The sequence below is a fragment of the Chiloscyllium plagiosum genome, unplaced genomic scaffold (genome assembly GCF_037043375.1).
Source record: "Chiloscyllium plagiosum isolate Xiang-an unplaced genomic scaffold, Cpla_swu_hap1 HiC_scaffold_15, whole genome shotgun sequence".
NCBI classification, from domain to species: domain Eukaryota; kingdom Metazoa; phylum Chordata; class Chondrichthyes; order Orectolobiformes; family Hemiscylliidae; genus Chiloscyllium; species Chiloscyllium plagiosum.
In genome coordinates, this window is record NW_028270153.1 from 11,003,774 (window position 1) to 11,031,314 (window position 27,541).

At 39.3% G+C, this 27,541-nt stretch overlaps 1 long non-coding RNA gene across 1 annotated transcript in view; it reads right to left on the reverse strand.

The window, feature by feature from the left end:
• Positions 1-534: 534 nt before the first annotated feature.
• LOC148147607 (uncharacterized) overlaps positions 535-27,541 on the reverse strand; it is a 43,130-nt gene continuing 16,123 nt past the window's right edge. Inside the window, exons 2-3 of the long non-coding RNA XR_015759462.1 lie at positions 27,257-27,345; positions 535-667 (exon numbers count right to left, since the gene is read on the reverse strand). This is a non-coding gene — a long non-coding RNA (uncharacterized LOC148147607). The remainder of the gene's footprint in view (positions 668-27,256; positions 27,346-27,541) is intronic.

A 27,541-nucleotide genomic window follows, 5' to 3' on the forward strand; every position in this document is an offset into this window, starting at 1 on the left:
TACTCTTTGGAGGGTCAGTATGGAGTTGTTGGGCCTGTTTCCACCCTGTAGGGATTCTATGATTCCCCTGTTTGTCAGGAAATATCTTACAGTGGTTGTTTAACATGTTTTGCTGTGCAAATATAATTACGTAAATGAGAAAGAGTTCATACTTATGAGTATCTGAAAAGGTTTTTGACTGTGTTGAGCACCCAGTATTTTATTTTACAACAGCTGCTGTTCATCCAGATAAAAACTTCAGAATGTGCATGAGTTCTTCACTCCAATCTCGCCAACTCTTACATTTCTTACAAGAGTCATTCCCGCCAAACCAAGATAATCCTCAGCTGTATTTTTCAAAAAGTCATTTAAAATGGTCACTGATGATTTGTGATCAGTTTCCACTGATGGATTTTCTTCATAAAGATATTTCCAGTGTCTCATTTCCTTTTTCATTGAGATTCACGAGGCATTGCAATGTTTCTTTTGGGCATAGAATGACGGAAAAAGGGTCCTTTACACCTGTTTGTCTTTCATATGTTATTGTTTGAACTGTCAGGTGGTTATGATCATATGTATGATGAGGGTTTATAGATTTTCTTCATGGGATTGTAGCATCAAGGCTAACATTTGTTGTCCATTTCTAATTGCCTTTGAGAAGATGGTGGTGATCTTCTTTCTCAAAACCCTGTAATCCACATAATGTTTGTGTGAAAGGTACATCCATACATTAGTGATTCTCAACATTATAATCTTCGTGCTGAGAGCAACCACAATAACTTGTATTCATATAGCAACTTAAACTTAGCAAAATTTCCACAGGAATTTTAAAGAATTACATAAGCAACATTTGACACCAAACTACACCAGGAGGTATGTGACGTTTGGAACACAGCATTTGGTCCTTCTCATTTATGCTCCTGAAAAAGTGCCCACAACAACATTTTCTCTTCCAAGCACATGAATAATTTTTACATTATAAGGCTGGATGATTAAGTTCCATTGAAAGAATCGTAAGTTCTTATCTTGCAGTTTCTCCAAACTAAAATCAAAGCGATGTGGTGTGCATTAAAAAGTTTATTCAGCATTGTAAAAAATGTAGATTTTAAAGTGATGTAGAACCAACACAAGACACTGTCTTTTTTTCAACTGTCAAATATATCCTTTGAGAAATAACTGACAGGCAGTTTGATCCCCGTTTCATCATCTTGTAGTAAAACAACATCCATGCCAATGTTGCTGTATCAACATTCAGTTTGAATTGTTCCCCATAATTTAGTGGTGCTAAAACTGGTGACGTTGTCAGCAGTTTTCAAGTTGTCCAATATATTGCAATATGTTCTGGGTTGTTCTATGCAGGCAAAGTTCCAAAATAATCATCACTTTCATTTCTCTAGGTGTTACTTGACTCTGTCCCAGAGTATGCCCAAAAAAACTCACTTTTGCTTTGGCAAATTCACTCTTAGCCAAATTAGAGCCAAATTAGTTTTTTTAACCAATCAAACGGTTTAGTCACTTAGTGTAAATGGCCTTCCCAGGTATATCGCTCCAAAAGCTTGTGATTTCAAATAAACTTGTTGGGCTATAATTTGGTGTCGTGTGACCTTTGACTTTTTCCACCCCATCGAATACCAGCACCTCCACATCATAATCCTTTCAATGTAGTCCTCCAATCTTAGATTAAGATACGAGTCTACTTTTGTTATCATATTGACTCTGTGATAGTCAATGCAAAATCTTTGTGATTTCCCAACTAACAGATAAGAACTAAGCTTTGCCCTCCTGCCACATCCAATTGTAAATAGTGGTGGCTAATGAAATAACTCACTGGAGGAGGTGGCATCACAAAGATCATTATCTTCAATGAAGGGGGAAACCCATCACATCAGTGCAAAAGAAAGTGCTGAAATACTTGTAATAATCATCAGCTAGAGGTGCCCCCAAGTGCATGATCCATCATGGCCTCTGGACATGCCCAGCTTTAGTATTCAGCTAATTCTATTCAATATACATGATATCAAGAAACATTGGAGGCACCAAATACTACAAAGGCTATAGTCCTTGACAACATTCAGTCAATAGTACTGAACACATGTGTTTCATAACTTGTCGCTTCCCTAACTAAACTATTCTAGTACAGCTAAGATACTGAGATTTATCCAAAGATGTTGAAAATTGCTCAGTTATGCCCTGTACACAAAAAAGCATGACAAATCTTCACAAGTAGAGTCATCAGTAAAGTGAAGGAAAGTGTAATTTGCAGTCCTATCAAGTCTTGCTCATGAATAACCTCACTGATGCTCAGTTTGTTTTCCACCAGGTTCAATCAACCTCTGACCTCATTACAAGCTTAGTTCAACATGGACAAAAGAAGTGAATTCTGGAGGTGAGGTTGGAGTGACTGCCCTTGACATCAAGTCTTATCTGATTAAATGTGCCATCAAGGAGACTGAGCAAAATTTGAATCAATGTGAATCGGGGCATAACTGCCTGCTGGCTGGAGTCATACTGGGCACATAGGAAGATGGTTGAGGGTTGTTGGAGGTCAGTCATCTATCTCTAGGACATCTCTACAGGAGTTATTGCAGTACAAATCCTAGGCCCGACTATTTTAGCAGTTTCAGAAATTATCTACACTCCACTGCAAGATCAGATGAAGGGGTGTTATTCGCCGATATTTGCACCGTGTTCTGTATCTTCTGTGACTCCTAAGATACTGAAGCAGTCCATGCCCAAATGCAGCAAGGCCTGGACAATACTCAGGATTAACTGACAAGTGACAAGTAATATTTGTGCCATGCAACAGTCATCTCCAACATGAAAGAATCTAGCCATCACCCTTTTCACTGGCATTATCATCACTGAGTTCCCCACTATAGTATTAACATTGTCCAGAACAAAGAAAATAACAGCACAGGAACAGGCCCTTTGACCCTCCAAGTCTGCTCCAATCCAGATCCTCTATCTAAACCTGTCGCTTATTTTCTATAGATCTGTATCCCTCTGCTCCCTGCCCATTCATGTATCTGTCTAGATACATCTTAAATGACGCTATCATACCGCTATCACCTCCACTGGCAACACGTTCCAGGCACCCAGCACCCTCTGTGTAAAAAAACTGTCCATGCATGTTTCCCTTAAACTTTTCCCCTCTCACCTTGAATTTGTGACCCCAAGTAATTGAGTCGCCCATTTTGGGAAAGCTTCTTGCTATCCAGCTTGTCTATACTTCTCATGATTTGTAGGCCTCAATCAAGTCCCCTCTCAACCTCTGTCTTTCTAATGAAAATAATCCTGATCTGCTCTGCCTCTCTTCATAGTTAACACCTTCCATATTTGGTAACATCCTGGTGAACCTCCTCTGCACCCTCTCCAAAGCATCTTCATCCTTCTAGTAACATGGCGACCAGAACTGTATGCAGTTTTCCAAATGTGGCCGAACTAAAGTCCTAATCAATTTAACATGACCTGCTAACTTTTGTACTCAATACCCTGTCCGGTGAAGGAAAACATGCCATATGCCCTCTTGACCACTCTATCGACCTCCATTGCCACCTTCAATATACAATTGACCTGAACACCCAGATCTCTCTGTACATCAATTTTCCCCAGGACTTTTCCATTTACTGTATAGTTTGCTTTGGAATTGTATCTTCCAAAATGCATCACCTTGCATTTGCTCGATTGAACTCCATCTGCTATTTCTCCACCCAACTCTCCAATTTATCTACATTCTGTTGCATTCTCTGACAGTTCCCTTCATTATCTGCTTGTTCCACCAATCTTAGTGTTGTCTGCAAACTTGCTAATCAGACCACCAATGTCTTCCTCCAGATCATTTATGATTAACACAAACAACAGTGGTCCCAGCACAGATCCCTGTGAAGCACCACTGGTCACAATTCTCCATTTTGAGAAACTCCCTTCCACTACTCTCTGTCTCCTGTTGCCCAGCCAGTTCTCTATCCATCTAGCTAGTATGCCCTAAACCCCATGCGACTTCACTTTCTTCATCAGCCTACCATGAGGAACCTTATCAAACACTTTACTGAAGTCCAGCCTTTCCCTGATCAATCAACTTTTTCACTTCCTCAAAGAATTCTATTAAGTTGGTAAGACATGACCTTCCCTGCACAAAACCATGCTGCCTATCATGATAAGCCCATTTTCTTCCAAAATATAAATAGATCCTATCCCTTAGTATCTTCTCCAGCAGCTTCCCTACCACTGACATCAGGCTGACTGGTCTATAATTACCTGGATTATCCTTGCTACCCTTCTGAAACAAGGGGACAACATTAGCAATTCTCCAGTCCTCAGAGACCTCACCCATATTCAAGGATGCTGCAAAGATATCTGTTAAGGCCCCAGCCATTTCCTCTCTCATTTCCCTGAAACTGAACTGGACTTGCTATATAAATACTGTGGCTGCAAGAGCAGATCAAAGGCTAAAAACCCTGCAGCAAGTAACTCACTTCCTGTCTCCCAGTAACTATCAACAAGGTACAAGTCATGAGTGCTGTGAGATACTTCCCACTTGTCTATATGAATGCAGCCCAACCCTAAATCTAACTTCTTTCTCCTGTAGAGGGGTGTTGTCAAAGTGGTGTTAGAATTACTGCTTTAGATAGATAGTAAATAGTTTGGAGTTATCCCTGGGTAATTTTTTTGAATGAAAAGAATCATGAGTGGGCAGGGCAGGTCTCACCTAAACCAGCAAGGTCTTTAGTCTTGCTTTTGGTTCGTGAGAAGGTTTCTGCTGGCTGCCAAACTCAAAGCTTTCTTTCCAAGCTGCTAGAGTGAAGTCTTAGACAGTGGGGTTTACTCTTAAAATTCAAAAAGGGCAGATTGTTTCTTTCTTCTGGACTGAAGAGAGACAGCGTGTAAGAACCTGAACTGTTTTGCTGAATTGGGTCTTTGCCAAAAAGTGTGTTGTGGGCTCCAGCCTATATTAGAACAAAGTTAAAAGTCACACAACACCAGGTTATAGTCCAACAGGTTTAATAGGAAGCACTAGCTTTCAGAGCGCTGCTCCTTCATCAGGTGATTGTGGAGCATAAGATTGTAAGACACAGAATTGATATCAAAAGTTTACAGTGTGATGGAACTGAAATTATATATTGAAAAAAGCCTGGATTGTTTGTTAAGTCTCTCATTTGTTAGAAGGACCACGTTGGTTTCAGTTCTTTCATATGTAAATCGCAAAATCTTTTTTCATAAGTTACATTCTCAAATGAACTTTAACAATTGGTGTCTGTCAGCCGAGGATAATGTATTGAAGATGTGAGTTCCCCTATGTGATACTATCTGTGCCACAATGTTTAGACTGATTCTCATCCAGATAAATGAATTTACAGAATCTTACATGGATTCATGCAGTTTTTGAGTGAAGTAAAATGTAACTGCAAGTACAAATTCACCTCATAAACTTATATGTGCGTGTGTGTGTGTGTGTGGGCGGGGGGGATTGTAAGCATCTGTGAGAGAGTGGGTGCATGTGTGTGATTTTTTTGCATTAGCATCAGTCTAAACATTGTGGTGCAGACAGTATTACGCAGGGGAACTCACACCTTCAGTAAATTATCTGGGCTGACAGACACCAATTGTTAAAGTTCACTTGAGAATGTAACTTGTTAAAAAAAGTTTTGCGATTTACATATGAAAGAACTGAAACCTACGTGGTCATTCTAACAAATGCGAGACGTAATCAATCCAGGTATTTTTCAATATATAATTTCAGTCACATAACACCGTAAACCTTTGCTACAAATTCTGTGTCTTATAATCTTATGTTCCACAAACACCTGATGAAGGAGCAGCGCTCAGATAGCTAGGGCTTCCACTTAAACCTGTTGGACTATAACCTGGTGTTGTATGATTTTTAACTTTGTACACCGGCATCTCCAAATCATAATATATTAGAACAGTTGATGGTTAGTGTTTAAAAAATACATCATCTTGACAAGTATTTCAATACAGGCATTTCTTTTATTTGTATTTTACCTGTGTTGTAAGAAAAAAAGTTTGTTTTGATTAAAGACTAGTGGTGGACCATGGAATCACATCTGGAACACAGCATCTTAACACTTGCCTTTAAATATACATCAAGGTTTGGATCTAGGCTATCTCTTTCCCATTCTTTGGTTGAGAGACGTGGTAATGGTCTGGTCTGGTCCATTACACCGTCAATGTCGAAGAAGGTTAATACCAATCAAAATAAAATAGCATGGTGGGGAGCATCATATCGCAAGCATTCATTCCCTCCATCACTGACGCTCAGTAGCAGCAGTGCATATGATCTACAAGATGCACTGCAGAAATTCACCAAGGCTCCTTAGACAACTCCTTCCAAACCTGTCATTGTTACCATCTAGAAGGACGAGGGCAGCAAATACATGGGAGCACAAGCCCTGCAAGTTCCCCGCCAAGTCACTCATCATCCTGACTTGGAAAAATACTGCTGTTCTTTGAGTGTCACTGGGTCAAAATCCAGGCTACAATGAAGAAATAACAAACACTGCCCACTAGGGCTGTGTAACAATGACAAAAATTAATGAGAAGGGAGTAAATTAAATTAAAATAATGTTAAAGACAGCGATAATGCCCCCCCCCCCCCCCCCCCCCCCCCAGGCACCATCTACTCGGTCTTGTTTTTTACATCAATCTGGGGCTGGTGGGACTTTAATCCAGGGATCTTCTGGATCAGAGATAAGGATACTACTACTGTGCTGTAACAGCCTTCAGTACCCAGTCGTATTTTTGTTTTCTGAAAACCCTGTTCAAAGATGCTATTATACACCTCCAGAACTGATTGGATTTGTATTTGGGTCTCCTGACCCAGAGATCAGGACATTATCATTGCAACACAAGGATCCTGCCTAGTCAGTCATTTTCAATATATAAAATATATATTCATAGATGCTTTTACACCATAGCAAATGTTTTCTTTTCCCACCACTAAATCACCCATATTATTTATTTTATCTTTCACCAGTAAATCACCCATTTCCCAATTGATTAATTCACATGCAAAGGGGTAAAAACAATGACTGCAGATGCTGGAAACCAGATTCTCGATTAGTGGTGCTGGAAGAGCACAGCAGTTCAGGCAGCATCCAAGGAGCTTCGAAATGCAAAGCCTATTATGGGCAACGCAGATTATAAATGTGAGAGAGAGGGAGGGAACTTGCTCTCTCTATATATATAAAACCAGTCAGTTAATTACTCAATTAACTCTGATCACCTGCTTAATAACTTACTATATTGATATCGGTGGGGCTCTTATGGTCCAGTGGTCATGTCCCTACATCTGAGCCTGGGTTTAACTCTCATCTGCTCCAGAAGTGTGTAATAACACTTCTGAACAGATCAATTAGAAAATACCTGTACCTAGTTTTTTTGTTCTGAGATATTATTACACACCTCTGGACTCATTAGCTCACTAGCTATAACGTCACTCTCTGCGTCACTATTACTAATATCCTTTTGCGTTCAGTGTGGTAATCTACTTTGATTCTGTTTTGAGTGTGTTTTAGATTGGTTCAGTTGATGCTATATTGAACCATGTCTTGATTACCTTCTTGGGTGTATGTAATAGTTCACACAGCACTGTTTACAAAGAGCAAAGACGTTTTCCCTGTACATCAATCTATGTCCCTCCAATAAACATTCTGAGAGAGGAGAAGATTATGTGGCCATTGGTGTTCATGAAGATTTTGTTGTGAATAAGCTGGCTCCTGTTTTATAGCCATGTTAAATCTATGACAGTTCTAATCCACTGAATTGTGTAAGAAACAATTTAGAAAGATTTTGAGGTCATCAATGGCACAAATCAAATGTGGCAATTAATTTATCAAATAGAAAGGATCAGAGGAGAAAGTGAGGACTGCAGATGCCTGAAGAAGGGCTTATGCCCGAAACGTCAATTCTCCAGTTCCTTGGATGCTGCCTGACCTGCTGCGCTTTTCCAGCAACACATTTTCAGCTCTCGAAGAGATCAGAGTCAAACTTCCCATATACTTCTCCATGTTTCATTGAAGACATAAGTAAATCAGCAACCAGTTCATCCTCAGGCACAGTCTTCAATGTGCTATAAAACTTGTTTATATTGAATACATTGACAGGAAGTCATATGAAACAGCTTCATTTCCTCAGGCTCCAAACTAATGTAACAATTGCCTAAAACATGAATTGTGCTATGCAATTATTTCCAGTAAATGCTTAATGCATTCAAGTCAAATATCAGAGTCGACTATTTTGACAAGAGTCATTTGTCTGTTTAAATTAGCAGTTGTAACATTTGCTTTCTTTAAAATAGCAAACAAAGCAATTTAATTCAAACATATGAGGCATTCATACAATAATCACCAGTGTAATTTGGAGGCTTGTAACTATGCAGCCCCTGGGGCCAATGCCTTACTACATATAGAAAGGAGGCACTGTTCAAATAACTAAAAAACAATAATATGCATTTATGAAATGTATGAAGCACAGTTTAATCTCTTAGAAAACTTCAGTAATTTGTTTTTCCAAACCTTAACATAGCAGAAGTCGGAATGAATTAAACTAAATTAAATAGAAAACAACAGATTATTTTTTTAAAAATCCAGGCCAACATTAATGTTCAACTCAAGCCTCCACTCACCTTCTATTATCTACCTCCATCAGAATAACCCTCTAATCCCTCTTCTGTCATGAGCATACACAGCCTTCCCTTAGCTGCAATATGATGTGCCTCAATCATTCATTGTCGTTGTGAATTCTATATTGTTGTCAAGCTCTGGGTAAGGACATTTCTTCGCTATTCCCTATTTGAATTCTTGGTGACTATGTCATTTTGATGATGCCCAGACTTGCTGTTCTGCACAACTGGGAACAATAACTCTGTATCTTCTCTATCAAAACTTTCCATAATTTTAATAATCAATGTTGGGCCACTCCTCAAGCCTTCACCTTTCAAGTGAAAAGAGGCACAACCTGTTTGGCTTTTCCTGAGATGTGTAACCTTGATTTTCTGGTACCAGCACTGCAAAGTCTTTACCATTCTTTCCATCGCCTCTTGTATCTTTTTGAAAAGACTGTCATTTGTGTAAGTCCCACCTGTAGGTGGCACAGAGTGTGCATGCATAAAGAAAAAGCCAATATCACTAGTAAGTGAAGGAAAGCAACAGGCAGACTCAAAAGTGTTCTGAAAAGTTCTTCAGATCTTATAATTTTTTTCAAAAATAAAAAAATGCAATCAAATCCAAGGCACCCCCTTACTACTGGACAAAACATAACCTGGCTCCCAATGCTGGCCTCCTCTCCTGCAATTCACTAATATCCAGTGCAGGACTGCCTACTACTCCTGCTCCCATTCCCAGTCCAGAGGAATCTCAGTTTCTTCAGCTCCAACCTTCACCTGTCCCTCATCCCTCGACTCATCCTATCCCCCACCATCCATGGCCCCCTCATCATCAATGCATGTGCCAAAGTTGATATCACTGCACATATGTAGACCCTACCTGCAGCCTGTCCTATTCTGGTCTGCTGACCTCATGGACCACCTCAGAATATGTGGGGGCTTCTTGCATCATGGGTAATGATTCAATTTTCAAAATATAGCAACCATGCTTGCATAGCATCCTCTCAAGTATGGTGTCATCAAGATACAATACAAGCTTGGTATAATTCCTCTACTTTTCAATTCTATCTCGATATAAGTAGTTTGGTTTTCTTTCTTGTGGCCACATTGACTTGCATTACTACTTTCAGTAATCCATATATTCGTACTCTGAGATCCTTTGTTCTTCTCTCCATTAGATTCTTTTGTCTATTAGACATTCCAGTTTATCTTAGCAAAATTTAATGCTAAGTATATGCCCAGACTGAAGGTTTTTAAAAAATGATTTCTTATAATCTGTTGTTGTTTTCCTCAGTATTGATTAAATAGCCACACCTTACACCACTCCCCTTAACTTGATATCATCTGCAAAATCTTCATAGTTAATGTAAATGGTGCAAAGCAGTGGTCATTAGGAACTGAAGTTGACTATTCAGCCCATGAAGCCAGCCCACTTTTCAGTATGATCATGGCTGATTGAACACTTCAATGTCTTTTATCCACCCTAACCCAATAATCATGTATGCCATTAGTATTCAGAAGTCTATCAATCTCTACCTTAAATATACTCCAAGACTGAATCTCCACAGTCCTCTGTGATAGATAGGTGGCACAGTGGTTAGCACTGCTGCCCCAGAGACCCGGGTTCAATTCCCGCCTCAGGCGACTGTCTGTGTGGAGTTTGCACATTCTCCCCGTGTCTGCGTGGGTTTCCTCTGGGTGCTCTGGTTTCATCCCACAGTCCAAAAAATGTGCAGGTTAGGTGAATTGGCCATGCTAAATTGCCCGTAGTGTTAGGTGAAGGGGGTAAATGTAGGGGAATGAGTCTGGGTTGGTTGCGCTTTGGCGGGTCGGTGTGGACATGTTGGGTTGAAGGGCCTGTTTCCACACTGTAAGTAATCTAATCTAAATAATTTCAAACGTTCACAACCATCTGAGTAAAATCATTTCTCCCCATCTTGGATCTAAATGACATCCCCATTAGTTTAAAATTGTGCTCTTTGATTTTAGACTCGACCAACCCAAGGACACATTTGATCTGCATCTACCCTGACTCTTCCTTTAATCTTTTTGTATGTTTCAATAAGATCACTTCACTTCCTTCGCAACTCTAGACAATACATGGCCTGTTTTCCTAATCTCTCTTCATAGGACGGTCCCATCATTCCAAGAGTAAGTCTAGTGAACATTCATTACTATCCCGTGATGGCAATAATATCTCTCCTGAGATAAGGATACTAGAGCTACGGATACTCCATGCGCAATCTAATCAAGCTCTTATATTATTGAAGCAAAGCATCACTAATCCTATACTTAAGGTGATGTCCAACCACTAATCCTTGTGTGATCCTATTTCCCACCCTCTGTTACTCTGAATAGCTGAGCCTTATTCTATTCCAAGCTTTCTGTCTTAAAACCAAATCGCTACAAAATCTATACTTGTCCCCTGACAACTTAGTAATTGATTCTACGACACCTTATTATTGGCATTTTGGAAATCTGTATAAAATACATCTGCTGCATTATCCAGGCTACACTATTTGTTACCTCTTCAAAAAATTCAATGAGGTTTGTCAATCATAACATTCTCATTTGAAATATAGGCTGAATATTCATTAATTTAGTTTGGTTTCTGGATATTTTTGCCTAAAGTAGGGAATCTATTATTTATCATACCGCAAATATTAAGTTCACTGGTCTATAGTTCCCTAGTAATATCCTATTCCCTTCATAAGTAAAAGTATTATTCAAGCTATACAGCAGTCCTCTGGCATGCTATTTCTAATGAATAATTAAATTTATTGCAGGAATGAATTTGGAGACCTTCCAAGCTCTCCATGCAAATGAAAAGTGAGGTTTGGCAAACAGCTGGCTTTCCAAATGTATTTTTCAAAGTTATTTCCCATTCAGAGGTCAATGAGAGAGAGGGAGAAGAAAAAGGCTTTCATTTTGTATCACACACTAAATGATTTATTTGAAGAGTGTCTTTCATTTGATTTCTAAAAGAAAAACCAGAACATGCTCTTACATCTGTCATTTATCATGGCTTGACCACAACAGTGAAACAAGGATTGCAAAAGACAATTAGGTCTATTGGCTGGTCATAAGTAATATTGTTATCTCTAGCCATGAGAATTTACATTGCTCTATCCATCTTTATCCATCATGAGTTATACTGCAGCAATGTCTCACTCTCACCCATTAATCATAAGTTTGGATCCTATGCCCCCTTCTTGGCACTGATCCTGCACTAAATAGGAAAAAGCATTTGTCTGTAATGAGGATTATTCCATTTGGAATGCTTTATATTTGGGAAAGCAGGAATTTTATTTTAGATTTTACAACTTCTCAGAGTTAATAAACTTACATTAGTGCTTTATTAGCCAGCTGCAGGCTTTCAGCTGCAGTATATCATTCGCAGTGGACCTGATCCTGGAGTTTTCTGTCCTCTCCCTTCTCCTACAGTGTGGACTGCAACTATTCTAGTCGCCTGGTCACCTAGTGCTGATATGCTATCAAGGTGTTTCTGGTGTCATTCCAAATAACTGAACTGTTGATTCAATAGCTTTCTGGTTGAACCAGCACAAAACAGCATTTGGTGATTTTTCAAAGTCAAACAGAAAGCATGGTTGTCCCGCTATATAATTTTTACAAGTGCAATTTCTTTTTCCAAAATAGAGCAGATGTTTATGTTGATTGCAATATCCTATGCTATGATTTAACCCCTTTGAGATTCACCACAGCTAACTTGGATTTAGGTCAAATGTCAAAGATCACATGATTTGCAGCAGGTATTTAAAAGCCAATTGCATAGTTTTGAAAAATATTTTCAGAAGGTTCATACTATAATGAATCATGAGATCTTCCCTTACACTGTCTGTAGCACCAAGACTGAATGGACCCCCTCAGAATCTTTCCTCCCTCCCACAGTCATGTCTTTACGTGGGAAATAAAGCAACAGTTGAAAAGTAATACTCCAGATAATTCCACAGCGAAGACCTCAAAAGTAATTGTAACCAGCCCACCAAGATCCTATTGCAAATGCGTTATTTACATAGACATGTACTGCTTCACAACATGATAAGTTACATGTTCAGTTTCCTTTTGCAGAATTCCAGAGAATTGGCATCTCCTGAATCAGCCACAGTGTGGAGACAGTGTAATTACTATCTTGTGAAGCACCTGCAGACATTACAGCACATGAAAGCTGCCATAACATGTCATTGTGTTTAGTTGCATGCCAGCAAAAATGTAGATTCTAATTTGGAGATTTTTTAATGAGTTCATTTCAAACAAAATCTAAGCCGCTGAGGCAAAGACATATAAGGTGAGGTTAGAATAGGGGAAGGTGTTTAAAGCAACTTCATCTTGGATAAAAGTATGAGAAGGAAGGAGAGTATACATGAATTTAAGGATATTGGATGTAGTGATTATAATGAGGTCAGCCAGCTAGACTCACAGAATATGAGTTCCCTGATTGAGGCTGTTAATCCAAGAGTCCTGGCTGACAGATAAGAAGAAGAGTGTCAGACATCCTGGCACTCTAACAGCTGACCTTGAAGAAGTAGTACTAGAGTCAAGAACTCTTCATGTGTAAATAAAGGGTGACTTGGTGACAGGATACTGGAGTCTGTGGAGTTATTTCAATGGTGATAGAGTAAAGCATATTTCTGAAGAAACCCATCTGTAACGGTCATCTTTGAGTTGGGATAAGTATTTCTTACATCATGTCTTTGTTTGGGAAGCCCGACTTATTCCACTCTGCCCAGTTGAGGACTGGGCCCAGAATGTGGAAAGAACATGTTTTTTCGAGCAAATGATATTGTGGCAGATGAAAAGCAATGAGTAGTTCTCCTGACAGCCTGTGGAGCAGCAATTTTCTCAGTTATTAGGAGCCTAACTTTCCCTGAAGCACCAGATACTAATACCTTTCAATAATTGATGCACATCATTAAGGAATATTATGACCCCAAGTCTCCTCTAATTCTGATATGTTAATATTTTCACTTGGCAATTCGAGGAACAGGGAAATCTGTATCAGGACTTTTGATGAGGTCAAGGTTACTGGCAGAAGCGTATGACTGGTTTAACCCTTAATGAGCTGCTAAGCGACAATTTGAATTATGGGATTAATGGTACAACTATGCAAAAGTGCCTACTAGCTGAAGCCCAACTGGACTTCAAACAGGTTTGACAATTGGCTTTATCATTGGAAAATGTGGCAAGTGGAGCATATGAGTTGCAGAGTATTCAAATGAAACTGGGTACCCTTGCCAGTCTGACTGAGCTTGGAGAACACCACTTGAGTGCAAGCAATTACATAGCCTCACTCAGGATATATCCTGAACAGAGGGACTCTATGTCAGCCCAAAAAAAAGCCAAACCTCAGCCAAATGGTTAAAACTTTCTTCAAGATTTAGGCCAGCAAGTGATTGTGATTGGTATGGAGACTCGAGATGGCTGCAGAGTCTTATTAGACTTAAACTGAGTAAAAGAACTCATTGGCCAGATCCAGGGAAGTTCACACCCTGGAAAGTCTACCTACATCTGGTTTGGAACAGTCAAGTTACATTGCTTAGCAACATCCAAATTAGAACCAATCAAGATAAATATCTGGTTAATTGGGCATGCAGTTCTAATGGAGGTTGCTACTGGTGCAGCTGTGTCGCAGAACCAGTTTTAAACAAAACTCACTCTGGACTTTAGCCGTTATATTTGCGCAAGACCTCAGCTAGGCTGAGAATCTATACTGGGAAACTTTTATAGATTAAGGTACTACTTCAGTTCCAGTGAAAAGCAGCTGGTTCAGTTACCAGTGATTGTAATAAAAGGCTCGGGCCCAAGCTTGATGGGGTGAAACTGGCTGTGAGAGATTCACATAGTTGCCTCAACATGTTTCAATTAGAAAATGGCTACTTGAGCGAAGTCTTAAATAAATACCCAGAAGTCTTCTGGGAAGGTTTAGGGACTATTAGATGAGCCAAGGCCACTTTGTGTGTTGACTAGGAAACTATTCTATGATTCAGCAAGGCCTGTCCAGTGCCATTTGCCTTACCGGCAAAAGTAGAGGCAGAAATCAGGAGGCTGGAAAATGGAGGAATTATGAAACCAGTCCAATTTGCGGAATAGGCAGATATCAGTCACACCGATTTTTGAAGCCCGATAGGTCAGTTCACCTTTGTGAGGATTTTAAACAAATGATAAACCGCTTTTCACAGTTGGATAAATATCCAATCCCTTGTATAGAGGATTTATATACAAAGCTGGCTGGGGTGCTGACTTTCACAAAGCTGAACATGAGCCATGCATACTTGCAATTGTGGTTAGGTGAGGATTCCCAGAAATATGCTACAATTAATACCTATAAGGACCTGTACCAATATAGGAGACTACCACCTGAGGTATTGTCAGCCTGTTTAAATTTTCAGCAGATGATGGAGAACATTTTGCATGGTCTACTTCATGTCACCATTTATCTAGATGACATTCTAATAACAGGGAGAACAAATAAGAAAAGTTAGAGAACTTGGACATAGTCCTAAAGTGTTTTTCCAAGTCAGGCATACATCTATGAAGGGGAAAATGTAAGTTGCAGCCCCCCCCCCAGGTACCTATTTGGGCTACAAGACTGGGTTACACACATTGGATGATAAAGTGAGGGCGATCAAAAGTGCCCTGGCTTCCATGTCTGTCGAGGTGCTTTGGTCATTTCTTCAGATGGCAAATTATGGGAGAAAGTTCATACATAATCTAATCTCCTTCATGGCACCTTTGCATCAATTCCTAATAAAGGGTCAGCCTTGGAAATGGTCACGTAGCAAAGCCATAGCTTTCAGGGAAATGAAGACCAGCTATCCTCCTCTAAGGTTTTGGCACATTATGATCCCAAGAAAGATCTGGTATTGACATGTGATGCTTCCCATACGGCATTGTGGTGGTATTAGCTCGTAAGTGGCCCAATTGAGAGTCACGCCCAATATTGTACGCATCCAGGACTTTGACTAATGCAGAGCGTAAATATGCCCAGATAGAGAAAGAAGGATTGGTGATCTTTTTTGGATTCAGCAAGTTCCACCAATAACTTTATGGACAAAATTTGTGATCATCATGGGTCACAAAGCCCTGTTAGGTCTATTTTAAAAGGACAAGGTTGTGACACCCATAGCTTAGAGCCACATTCATCGGTGGACTCTAAGTGCATAAGCGCAAGTTAGAACACCATCGGGGAGATTGAGTAGTGAATACAGATGCATTGAGCCACCTTCCATTAACAGATACACCAATGGTGGTACATTTAATGAAAGAGTCTGTGATGATATTAAATTTTCCAGACACCCCCCCAGTCACAATTGACAATATCTGAATTTGGATGCAGAAAGGTTCAGTCCTATCAAAACTGAAATAAAAACTGTTGATGATGGGGATAGCAAAGGGCCATCACAACCAGAATTGAAATCTTTTTGGATCCAGAAAGACCAATTCACAGTAGAGAATGGCATATTATTATGGGGAACAAGAGTGATCGTCCCGAGCAAAGATGGCTGCCAGATACTGGCTGAAATCTACTGAGGCCATCCAGGGATTTCCAAAATGAAGATGTTGGAGAGAAGCTATGGCTGGTGTTGGGGATTGGATGCAGATATTGCTGCATTGGTGAGGCAGTGCCCAGATTTGCCAACAAGGAAACAAATTACGGCCAGCAGCTCCCCCACGCATGGAAATAGCCAGGTAAACCTTAGAGTCTGTTTTCATGTCAACTGTGCAGGTTCGAGGTCAATTTCTAAATCATTGTAGACACCCATTCAAAGTGGCTGGATGTGCATAGAGTCCATTCGCCTAAGACAGAGATAGAAAAAATACACACATGTTTTTCAACGCATAGAATACCAGAAGTGTTGGTCACAGATAATGCACCATCATCTACAAGCAGGGAATTTGGATATATCCTAAAGTTAAATGGGGTTCAACATATAAAGACATCTCCATACCACCCATCATCCAATGATCTTGCAGAAAGAGCAGTCCAAACTTTGTAGTCTGGCTTGCAGAAACTGCATACAGCCTTGCTAAATACCAAACTGTCAAGGTTCTTCTTTGATTGTAGGACCACCCCTAATGCAACCAGAGAGACAGCACAGGCAGCGATGCTAATGGGGAGAAGACCCCACATTAGGTTAAATCTGATCTTCCCGGATCTGGGGGAGAGGGTGAAACAACCTCAGGAAAGCCAATGCCATACATAAGACTCCACTAAGTAAGAGAGTCAGTATAATATAAGGGATGAAGTTTGGTCAAAAATCATGAAAATGGCACCGCATGGCTATGAGGCATATTTGACACAAGGTCAGGTTCGGGTGACATATAAAGTTCAGGTAGGTGCAACAGCCCTGAACAAGCACGTGGACCATATGAAAGCCACAAATTTGCAAACGGTGCAGGAGCAAACATGTCCGGCTACTTAGAACAGTCAGAAAGGCTGTTGAAACCTATGGATTCATTGTCTCGGTCAAGCATTGAATCAGAGATAGATTTAACGGATGTAGCTACCTCAATGCCTTTGCCACGGGAAAAAGAGAATGAGATCCTACTGCGGCACTCCTGGCGCAAGAGGTGGTCTCCGAAGTATTACACACTATCCATATTGGACGCCATATTGGAGGAACCTGACCTGGTACTAAAATGCCCCAGGGAGCTCTCCAAGAAAAATGAATGGTCTATGTCTTCACACTCAGTGGGGGAGGTATGTAGTGATTGTGATGTGGTCAGCCAGGTGGGCATCATAGAATATGAGTTCCCTGATTGGGGCTATTAATCTGGTCCAGTTGTGGAGCCCTGGCTGACAGATAACAAAAACGAGTGTCAGAGATACTGGCATTCTGACAGCTGACACTGAAGATGCTGTATTAGAGTCAACAACTCTTCATGTGTAAATAAAGAATGATTTGGTGACAGGATACCTCTGTGGAGTTGTTTCAGTGGTGATGAGAGTAAGGCATGTTCCTGAAGAAACTTGTTCACAACAGTTATCCTTGAGTTGGGATAAGTATTTCTAACATCATGCCTTTGTTTGACTCCTTCCACCCTGCTATTGAGGATTGGGCCCAGTATGTAGAAAGAATGCATTATTTTTTCCAGCAAACGACATTGTGGCAGATGAAAAGCAACAACTAATTCTCCTGACAGCCTGTGGAGCAGCAGCGTTTTCAGTTATTGGGAGTCTAACTTTCTCTGAAGCACCAGCCACTAAAACCTTTCAATAATTGAAGGACATTGTTAAGGAATATTATGATGCAAAACCTCCTCTAATTCTGAGACACTATCATTTTAACTTGGCAATTCAAGAACCAGGGGAATCTGTATCAGGATTTTGGATGAGGTTAAGATGACTGGCAGAAGAATATAACTTTGGTTTACCCCCTTACTAAGTTGCTAAGAGACTGTTTGGTATGTAGGATTAATGGTTTGGAAGATGATGGCTAAGGAACATTGGTGAATTTCTGCAGTCCATCTGCTTGTAATTCATATATTTATATCTGTGAGTATACAAAATCTTGTCAGTTCTGAGATGGTTTATAAAATTATATACAAACCTATTGTAGATTTAGAATGAGGATAATCTATATTATTCTAAGAACAAGTCAATGACTACATATCAATGATCAGAAGGATAGCTGAGAAAAATATAACTTTACCCACACTAGAACCATTTCTTTCACCACTGGAATATTCGCCCATGTCATGGGAGTGATAAATTTCAAGATTTAAGACCTACTTGCTTGCTGTAGAAGAATTATGTAAGAAAGCAATATTTATACATTTCTTGGGGGAAGCAGAAGGTAAACAAATATTCCAGCAGCTCATTGAAGCTACATTTGGTATGGCACTAGGTGTTCTGAGAAAGTAGTTCAGACTGAAGAAAAGTATAGTGACTGAATGATATTCTGTCAGACATCACAAAGAAATGGTGAGTCCATTAAATAATTTGTGGCAGTTGATTTTTGCGTGTGAAGTTGATATATTAACCAACTAACTAACCATTTAACTGAAAAGACTTGAATTCCACAAATTAAGGAATATCTCCTATTAGAAGATGATGATCTAATCTTGGAAAAATCGATGACCTTGTCAATCCTTGAATCTGCCATGTCAATTTCAAAGAGGTTACATAGCAATTCACCCTTAAACTCAGGCTTACAGACTTAGCTGGTTCAAGCAGCTCAAATACAGGCATTATGAACAAGGAGATCGAAGCAAGCACATCATCACATGTCTCATTATGGCCAGTTGTCTTCAAAATAGTGCTCAATTTATAGAAATGTTCATCAAGTCACAATACTATTTCCAATTGAGAGAATAAGTGCCACTCGTGCTTTAAGTGAAATCGATTTGCAAAGATTTGTAGATTTTTGAAGATGAAGATTTCTTCAGTTCAACATGAGGAAGAGTCTTTCCTGAGAATGAGATGTACAAGCCACCACAAAATGAAACACTTGGAGGAGCTGGACATGGTTTGCATGAATTAAGTAAGGTTTGGTGGCTGCAATCCTTCATGAGCAAAATGTGTACAAGAACCACAGAAAGACAAACACATCAGAGGCCATTCCAATGTGATAGTGACAGGCCTTGCTTTAGAATCCATTCTTTCTATAGAGACATCCAGTGAAACAGAACAGAGAACAAACTGTTCAATGTGGTTTATGTGGAGATTCCTGTTCATAAGTGTTATAAAAATGACTCACACTGGAGGGCATAAGTTTTCCAGCAATGAAACAGTACATGTGTGCATTTGAAGACCTACCGGTGAACATACCTACCTTCCTACTGTTACAAAGCTTTCAGCAAGAATGTGAATTAAGATGCATGAGAATACAGAGAGGGGAAGAATGCTTTAGTCTAAAGAGGAACCTAGATAAATATATGGGGATAGTGTTCATGAGGATACATTTCCTATTCCCAAGAGTGATATTGGTCATTTGACTCATCAAGTTGATCTTACAGAGCCACAACATCTGATTCATAGATCTCATCGTAAAACCAAAAAGACCTTGGTACCTCAAAGACTATTCCTGTATTTAGAGAAAACAGACAGGTAAAACACTAAGAAACGGTTTACTTCAAGGTATTTGTTTAGTTCAAAGGAGAAGCAATAGCTTAGTGATATTATTGCTAGGCTATTAACCCAGAGACCCAGGTAATGTTCTGGGAACTGGGTTCAAATCCCACCAAATTTGATGCAGATTTCCAGCAGATGCTGGAATTTGAATTCAATAAAAATCTGGAATTAAGAGTCTAATGATAATTATGAAACCTTTGTCGTTGTTGGAAAAGTCCTTATGGTTCACTCGTCTTCTTTAGGGAAGGAAACTGCTATCCTTACTGGTCTGGCCAACATGTGACTCCAGACCCACAGTAATGTGGTTGACTCTTAACTGCTCTCTGGGTAATTAGAGATGGGCAATAAATGCTGATCTAGCCAACAATGCCCACGTCCTGTGTATGAATATTAGAAAAAAGGAAGAAGAGAAGAATTGTGAAATGGCTTGATTGATCTGTATTTGATTACGTCAGTTGGTTCTCATGTCTATGTAACTGTGTTTGATTGCTTAAGCTTGTGAATGGTGCTGGAGAGCTAATTAAACCCAACAACTTCGAGAGAAGTAAAATCAGAGTGCTGGAGAAATTTTGTAAATCTGGCAATATTTGTGGAGAGAGAAACATTATTCTTCAGTTCTGAAGAAGAGTCATGTTAGACTCAAAATGTTAATTCTATTTTTCCCTCCAAATATCCTGCCAAGCCTGCTGAATATCTCCAGCATCACCTTTCTTTTATTAATTTACAGAGAAAGCTTGAGAGCTGGCATATGTCTGTACAAAATAAGTTTGAAGTGTTGGAATCTTTTATAGATTTAGAACTAGACTAATGTTGTCATTGCTCTGAGATAAATAAAATATCTAAGATATGTAGTATACTGAATGCATAACACATTACAACAGTGAATACACTTCATAGCGTTTGGCTGTAAAGTGTTTTGTGGTGTCCTGAGTTCTGAAAGTCACTATATAAATGTAAGTCTTTTCTTCAAGTACAAATGAAGTTAGCTGTAAAATGTGAAATGCTCATTTTAAATTTGAGATAGATCAATTTTTGTGAAGAAAAAATATTAAGGGATATGGACAAAAAGTAGGTATGTGGAGTTAGGCCACAGATCAGCCATGATCTCATTGAAATGCAGAACTGGCTTGAGGGGCTGAATGACCTACTCCTGTTCATCTGTCCTATGTAGCCAGTTGAAAAACATCTAAGCATTTTAATTTTATCTTTGCTTGGATATATCTCTTCCTCATTGTAAGTGTGCACTTTATTGTGAAATTACCCCTCAGAGAATCACATGGTACTCTTTCAAGGGACCCCAGAGCACGTCTTATTTAAGTTATTAATCACTCCATGAGCACAGATGTTTATTCACTTAAAATCTGTAGAATTGCATAGCTCATCAGATTGCCAAAAACTGATCAAGAGGTTCATTGACCCCAGTGAGTGAGCTTGTAATAAATTTTCATTGAGGAGTATCATTGTCATTTGGCAGAATCTCAGGCGTCAAGCTATCAGTTCTTGAGACTATGTTTCTGCAAATAAAACAAAACAGTTGAAGGAAAGGTAATTATCTTAATTAAGTTCAAATAAAGTGATATTGTACTATCAGTGATGTTTCTGTTCTAATTATCTAGACCCAGGATGGAATATTATTGGCTTTGAAGAGTGTAGCAACTAAAATGTTTCAGAGTATCTCAAGCTAATGCAGGGGGCAAGGATTTAAGGAGCTGGTCTTGTTTTCTTTAGGAAAGGATCGTAAATAGTCTAACTGATGTTTAATAGATTTTGAATTTGTGAAGTTAATTGAAAAAAAAATGGTTCAGGTTTGATTAGAAAAATGACTTTTCAAAATGAAACTTCCAGGCTGGCATTGCCAAAGAATTCTGTGCAAAGGTGATATTGACATGACAGCTAAAGGCACTCTAATACATCCATATATTTCAAAACATACTGAATGCCTACAGCAATACAATATCCTATTTTATACAATAGCCATACATAGATGTGTAGGGAAAAATAACAAACACTTGTATCAATTCTTTAACCCACAAAAATGATATGGGGTGTTGTATGATTAAGTACCTGACACTAAGCATCGTGTGTTTTTAAATTTAGAGGTACATTTGCATTTGCGCACTTGAAAATGTGGAATCACTGCATGCCACTGAGAAATTGAACAAGCTCAGGTTCAAACACTTTTTTTGGCATTAGAGAGGCAGTCACTAATCAGGTACTGCAGTTAGCTACTTAAATGGGATTAGTGACTGTGCCAAAACATCACAGTTTGGCTGAGTTAAAATGAAAGCAAAGGCCAATATAGTTGACAGAAAGCACTCTCAAAGAAAGGAGTGAAGACCACATTTATGTCAGGCACAAGAGCCAAATTGTAGTTGGTGTTTGACATTATAGGTAACAAGAGCAACTTGAAATAACTTGGTTTGTTGTCCTGTAATAAGAGTTTCTTGTACCTCAGCATTCAGTATCTCACAATGCTCTGAATTATTTTTGTCAACAGGCCCACAGTGTTAGCTGCACAACTTCTGGCCGTATCAACTATTTTTAAAATGGGGTATGAGAAGAAGCTTTGTAATTATTGCGCTTGGGAATTCAACATATTCAGAATCTTGTACCATGTCCAAAAGTCTTCAAAAGGTACTGCAGTATTTCCCTTGATGAAAAATAGTGCTTTTTTTCTAAATCACTGTACAGGAGCTGGATTTTAACTTGAATTGTAATTGTGGCAATGATTTCAACTTCACTTACATTGCCTTGGAATACTATATTGTAGTTTTGGAAAGACAGTTAAGAACTATTAGTCTAATAATGCAGCACTTTCTCACAGGTCTGTAGATTGTTTCCACAGCAGTTTGAAATCCTGCACTCAAGCTCAGGGAGTCAGGCCTTTTTGTGGAAGTTTCCTTCAAGCATTTTTAAGTCTCACTTGAAATCTTGTCCTTGAAATGCAGAGCTGAATGTGTGGCTTGAACAGAGTGTATGGCAATTGGAGAGTTGTGGGAGTTAAGCAAGGAGGGGAGTAGGTGGAAGCTAGCAAGCAAGACCACAAATGTAGTAATATCTGGATTACTCCAATCACTAAAGGCAAGTGAACACAGAAGTAGGAGGATAAACCACATGAATGCATGGCCAGAAAGTTGATGCAAGAGGGAGGACTTTACATTGCTGGGACACTGGGATTTGTTCAGGGGGAATTGGAACCAGTACAGGCAAATGGATTGAATTTAAACAGAGTCATACAGTATGGAGACAGACACTTCAGTCTAACTAGGGGAAAATGAGCACTGCAGAGGCTGGAGCTCAGAGTCAAGAGTGTAATGCTGGAAAATCAATTCCTGATAAAGAGCTTATGCCTGAAATATTGATTCTCCTGCTCCTTGGATGCTGCCTGACCTGCTGTGCTTTTCCAGCATCACACTCTTGACTTCAGTCTAACTAGTCCACTCTGACCATGTTCCCAAACTAAACTAGTACCACTTGCCTGCGTTTGGACCATAGCCTTCCAAATATTCCTATTCATGAACTTATCCAAATGTCTTTTAAATGTTGTATCTGTACCTGCATCTATTAATTCCTCTGGCAGTTCATTCCATATACAAACCACTCTCTGTGTAAAAACGTTGCCCTTCATGTCCCTTTTTAAATTTCTCCTCTCTGCTTAAAAATATGTCCCTTGGTTTTGAACTCCCCCACGCTAAGGAAAAGACCCCTGCTTCTCACCTTATCTATTCCTCTCATAATTTTATATACTTCCATAAGGTCAACCCTTAACCTCCTACGTTTCAGTGAAAAATGTCCCACCCTATGTTTATAATTCAACTGGAAATATCCTAGTAAATCTTTTCTGAACCCTTTCCAATTTAATAACATGTTTCCTATAGCAGGGCGAACAGAACTGCACACAGTTCTTCAGAAGAGGCTTCACCAGCGTCCTACACAATCTCAATATGACATCCTGCCTCCTATACTTAAAGGTTTATGCAATGAAAAAAAGCATGCTAAACGCCTTATTAACCACCCTGTCCACCTGTGACGCAAATTTCAAAGATGAACCTGAACTCCTAAGTCGCTCTGTTCTACAACATTACCCAGGGCCCTACAGTTAATTGTATAAGGTTTGTTCCAAAACTTACATTTATCTAAAAAACTTCACTCCATCTATCACTCCTCAGCCCATTGTCCCAATTGGTAAAGATCTTTTTGTAATGTCAAGTAACCTTCTTCACTGTCAACAATTCCATCAATCTTCGTATCACCTGCAAGCTTAGTAGCCATGCCTCCTATATTCTCATCCAAATAATTTATATAAATGACAAACAAAAGTGGACCCAGTACTGATCCCTGTGGAACACCGCTGGTCACAGGCCTCCAGTTCAAAAAATATCGTCAACAAAGTATTAGAGTCATAGTGATGTACAGTACGGAAACAGACCCTTCGGTCCAACTCACCCATGCCGATCAGATATCCTAAATTAATCTAGTCCCATTTGCCAGCACTTGGCCCATATCCCTCTAAACCCTTCCTATTCATATTCCCGTCCAGATGCCTTTTAAATGCTGTAAAATGTGTTTACTTGTGGGACATTTTGCTAATGCAACTGGGGAGGGGCTAAACTAAATTGACAGTGTGAATTTAGTTGACACCAGAATTGAAACCAGAAGGAAATATAAGAAGTGAATACCAGGATGCACAAAATACTGTCAGCACTAAAACAGAGAATAATAAGTTAATAGGCAGAATAAAAATAAAGATAAATTAAAATATTCTAAACCCTGATTACAACATATGTACGTGAATGCACAGCATATGGGTATGTAAACTAGGTGAATTACAACTGCAGACTGCCATGTTGAGTTATGATGTTGTGGCTGAAACAAAGACCTTGCTCAAGGAGGATTCAGTGTTAAATATTCTTGGATACAGTGTGGTCAGGAAAGACAAGAAAACAAAAACAGGAAGGGAGGTTCATATTGGTTAAGAAGAGCATTGCAGTACTGGAGAAGGAGAATGTGCCAGGGAATTCAAGGAGTATACATGGATACTTTCAATACAGACTTTCAATAATGTAACAGTAAGATTAGCACCAGTATATTATTGAATACCATGCATGGAAATATTTAATGTTAATGTGCAATAAACAGTTTTATAAGGAAGTCTTTGGTCTAATGACAGTTCTTGACCTTGCCTTCTCCTTGACCAGTCTGTCTTGAATCTACACTCATGGTTTTGGTATAAACCCACATGATAAAAGACTCCACAACTTCCATTACTTAGCAGCAGCTTCGCAGTCTCTGAATTAGCTGAATCACCCAAGAAGTCTTTTTCTTCACTGCCACTGTACCCCTGCATGGCAATACTGATCTGGACATTCATGAGAAGATTACAGCTGGACTTGTGTGTTGAGACACATCTACATCTAGCTTCCAAGAAGTCACTTATACTTTGCTCTCACAGGAAGCTCAGAACAGAACTGGCCTTGAGTCTCCCTCCCTTGGGAGCTGGTTTACCAATGATATTCCCAGTTTCTCAGCTGCCAAAATACCAACATGGTTAATCCACAATAAGTCCCTCATTGAAGGCATATACAGTACCCTTTAGCATAAATAGTTTAGTTTGGCTACAGTAAAATAACCCCTGTTTTTTTTAAATGAGGTAGCTGAAAGATATCTAGTGTATTGAGTTAAGCCATGCCTTGGGATATTGCATTTTATTAGCATAGAGCTGAAAGGTAGGATAAGCAATTTTAAATTCTTTTGAGTCATTATACTGTTCAGTTTTGTGAACTTGAAAAACTGCTAATCGTAAGTAAAGATTATATCAGTCTGTGAACAATATCAAAGATAAATAACTCAGTTAAAAAAAGCACAAAAAGGTCAAAAATGTGGATCTTGCTACCACAAAGTCTAATTGAGGTGACTATGAGAATAATAAACATATTGATAATGAAAGCAACAGAAGTGGAGGCTCATAACGATGAGATGAAGAATGGGAGGAAAGCTTGTCAGGAGCAAAAACACTAGTTCAGACTTGGTAGACCAAATGATTGCTTTCTGTGTTGTAAATTCAAAATTGTAATTTTCCAAATGAAATTGGTTGGAGAAATGGATTAGAAAATTGAGCTGCTGAAGTTAGTTTTCAGACAACAAAGCACCAAGGACAAAGACAAAGATCCCAGCATAAAGTTTTGGTTTCTGCAGGCCACACAGCCCTTCAAGCATGTTCTGTTGTTCAATAAGATCATGGTTAGTCTTCTATTTTGGATTCACTGTCCTCCTCTATCCCCACGCTCCTTGATTCCTTTAGGAGCCCCCAATTCCCCAAAAAAGGAGCCATTGTTAGTTTCAATAAGCAGAGATAAGCAAATGTCTGAGTTCTATTTATTTGTTTTGAGTTGCTCAAAATACTGGAAGTTATGGACCAACCTTAATTTAAGCAAGTTTAATAAGTTCCTGACAAAGAATGAAGCAACTATGAACACGAATTAACTATGACCACACAGCTTCAGATTACAAGGGAGTCTGTGCAGGAAACTGGCTTACAGTCTTTGACTTTGAATACTTATTTCACATTATAGTCAGGAACGATTGAAAATATTTGAGGTTTCCTACTGAAGGAAATATTCACAAATACAAGGTATTCTTTTAGACAATTTCCTGACCTCCCACAGTCTTTGAAATAATTTTGAATAATGAATCTGCTGTTAAAAGAACAGCTCCCCCTACTCCCCCTTCACATTTTTTTGCTGGAGTTATTTAATTGGTCTCTGATATTGGCATTTCTCTATGATGCTACCAGGACACTACAGCATTTTTGTCTATAAACAAATCTTACTTAGAGCCAATCTAATTTACTGGAAATCATTTTTATTCATGCTGTCAATAGAGTCTCACCTTGTGTCTTTAAAATAAAAAAAAATGTTCCAAGGCCTTATGCAAAGGTGTAAAGCAAAAGAGAAATAAATGTACAGCTGAATAACATCAAGGAGGAATTTACTGAAATTCTTGAAAGGGAAGTGGGATGGAGTTGGCAGGACTTTTGGAGAAAAATCAAAAATACAAGTAGCTCTTCTCAAGAGGTGCTGGGAAGGCAACTAATTGAATGAATTTGCCCTCGAGAGATATTTGCCACCATCTCAGCACTTCTAAAATTTCCACTGGGGACCTTCTCGCTGACAGCAATTGAGGCCTTTTAATGGTCAATTAATGGCCATTTAAGGACCTCAACTTGCCATTAGCCTGATTACCTGCCTTCTCAGAAAAAAAAGGTCCTGTGGCTCAGTGTATGCCCCACTTTGGATCCAAGAGGCCTGGGTTCAAGTCCCACCTGCTCCAGAGGTGTGTTATAACATCTCTATATGAAAATAACAAGTTGTCTTCCCAGCAGAGCAAAGAAAGGAAAACCAGGGCAACTGCTTGTCTGATTGTGGAGGGATGGGAACCTCCATTTGCCTGAATATTTGGCTGACTAGGGGCAAGAGGGTTACCCCTGCCCTTGGACCCAACACACCTGCCCCTTTCTCTCCTGGTGACCTCCATCTCATGAAAAATGAAAGAAGAGGACTTACCTTCTCAGCACTGGAACCCCCAAAGTCCGAACCTCAATCAAAGATCCTTCGGACATGAAGCTGCCAACGTACTGACAAGGTGGATCCCACTGTGATAGTGCAAATTTCAGAGCTGTATTAACTGTTCATAGATTGAAAAAAGCAGCAATAACTCTGTCTGGAATAAGCTATTAAAGGACAAGGACAAACTTATCGAGGAATTGAAAACAATGAGCCATGATTTGGAAAGGAAGGAGTCGAGGCTACATAACCAATACAGTTTTAATAACTACTAAATACTGTTTG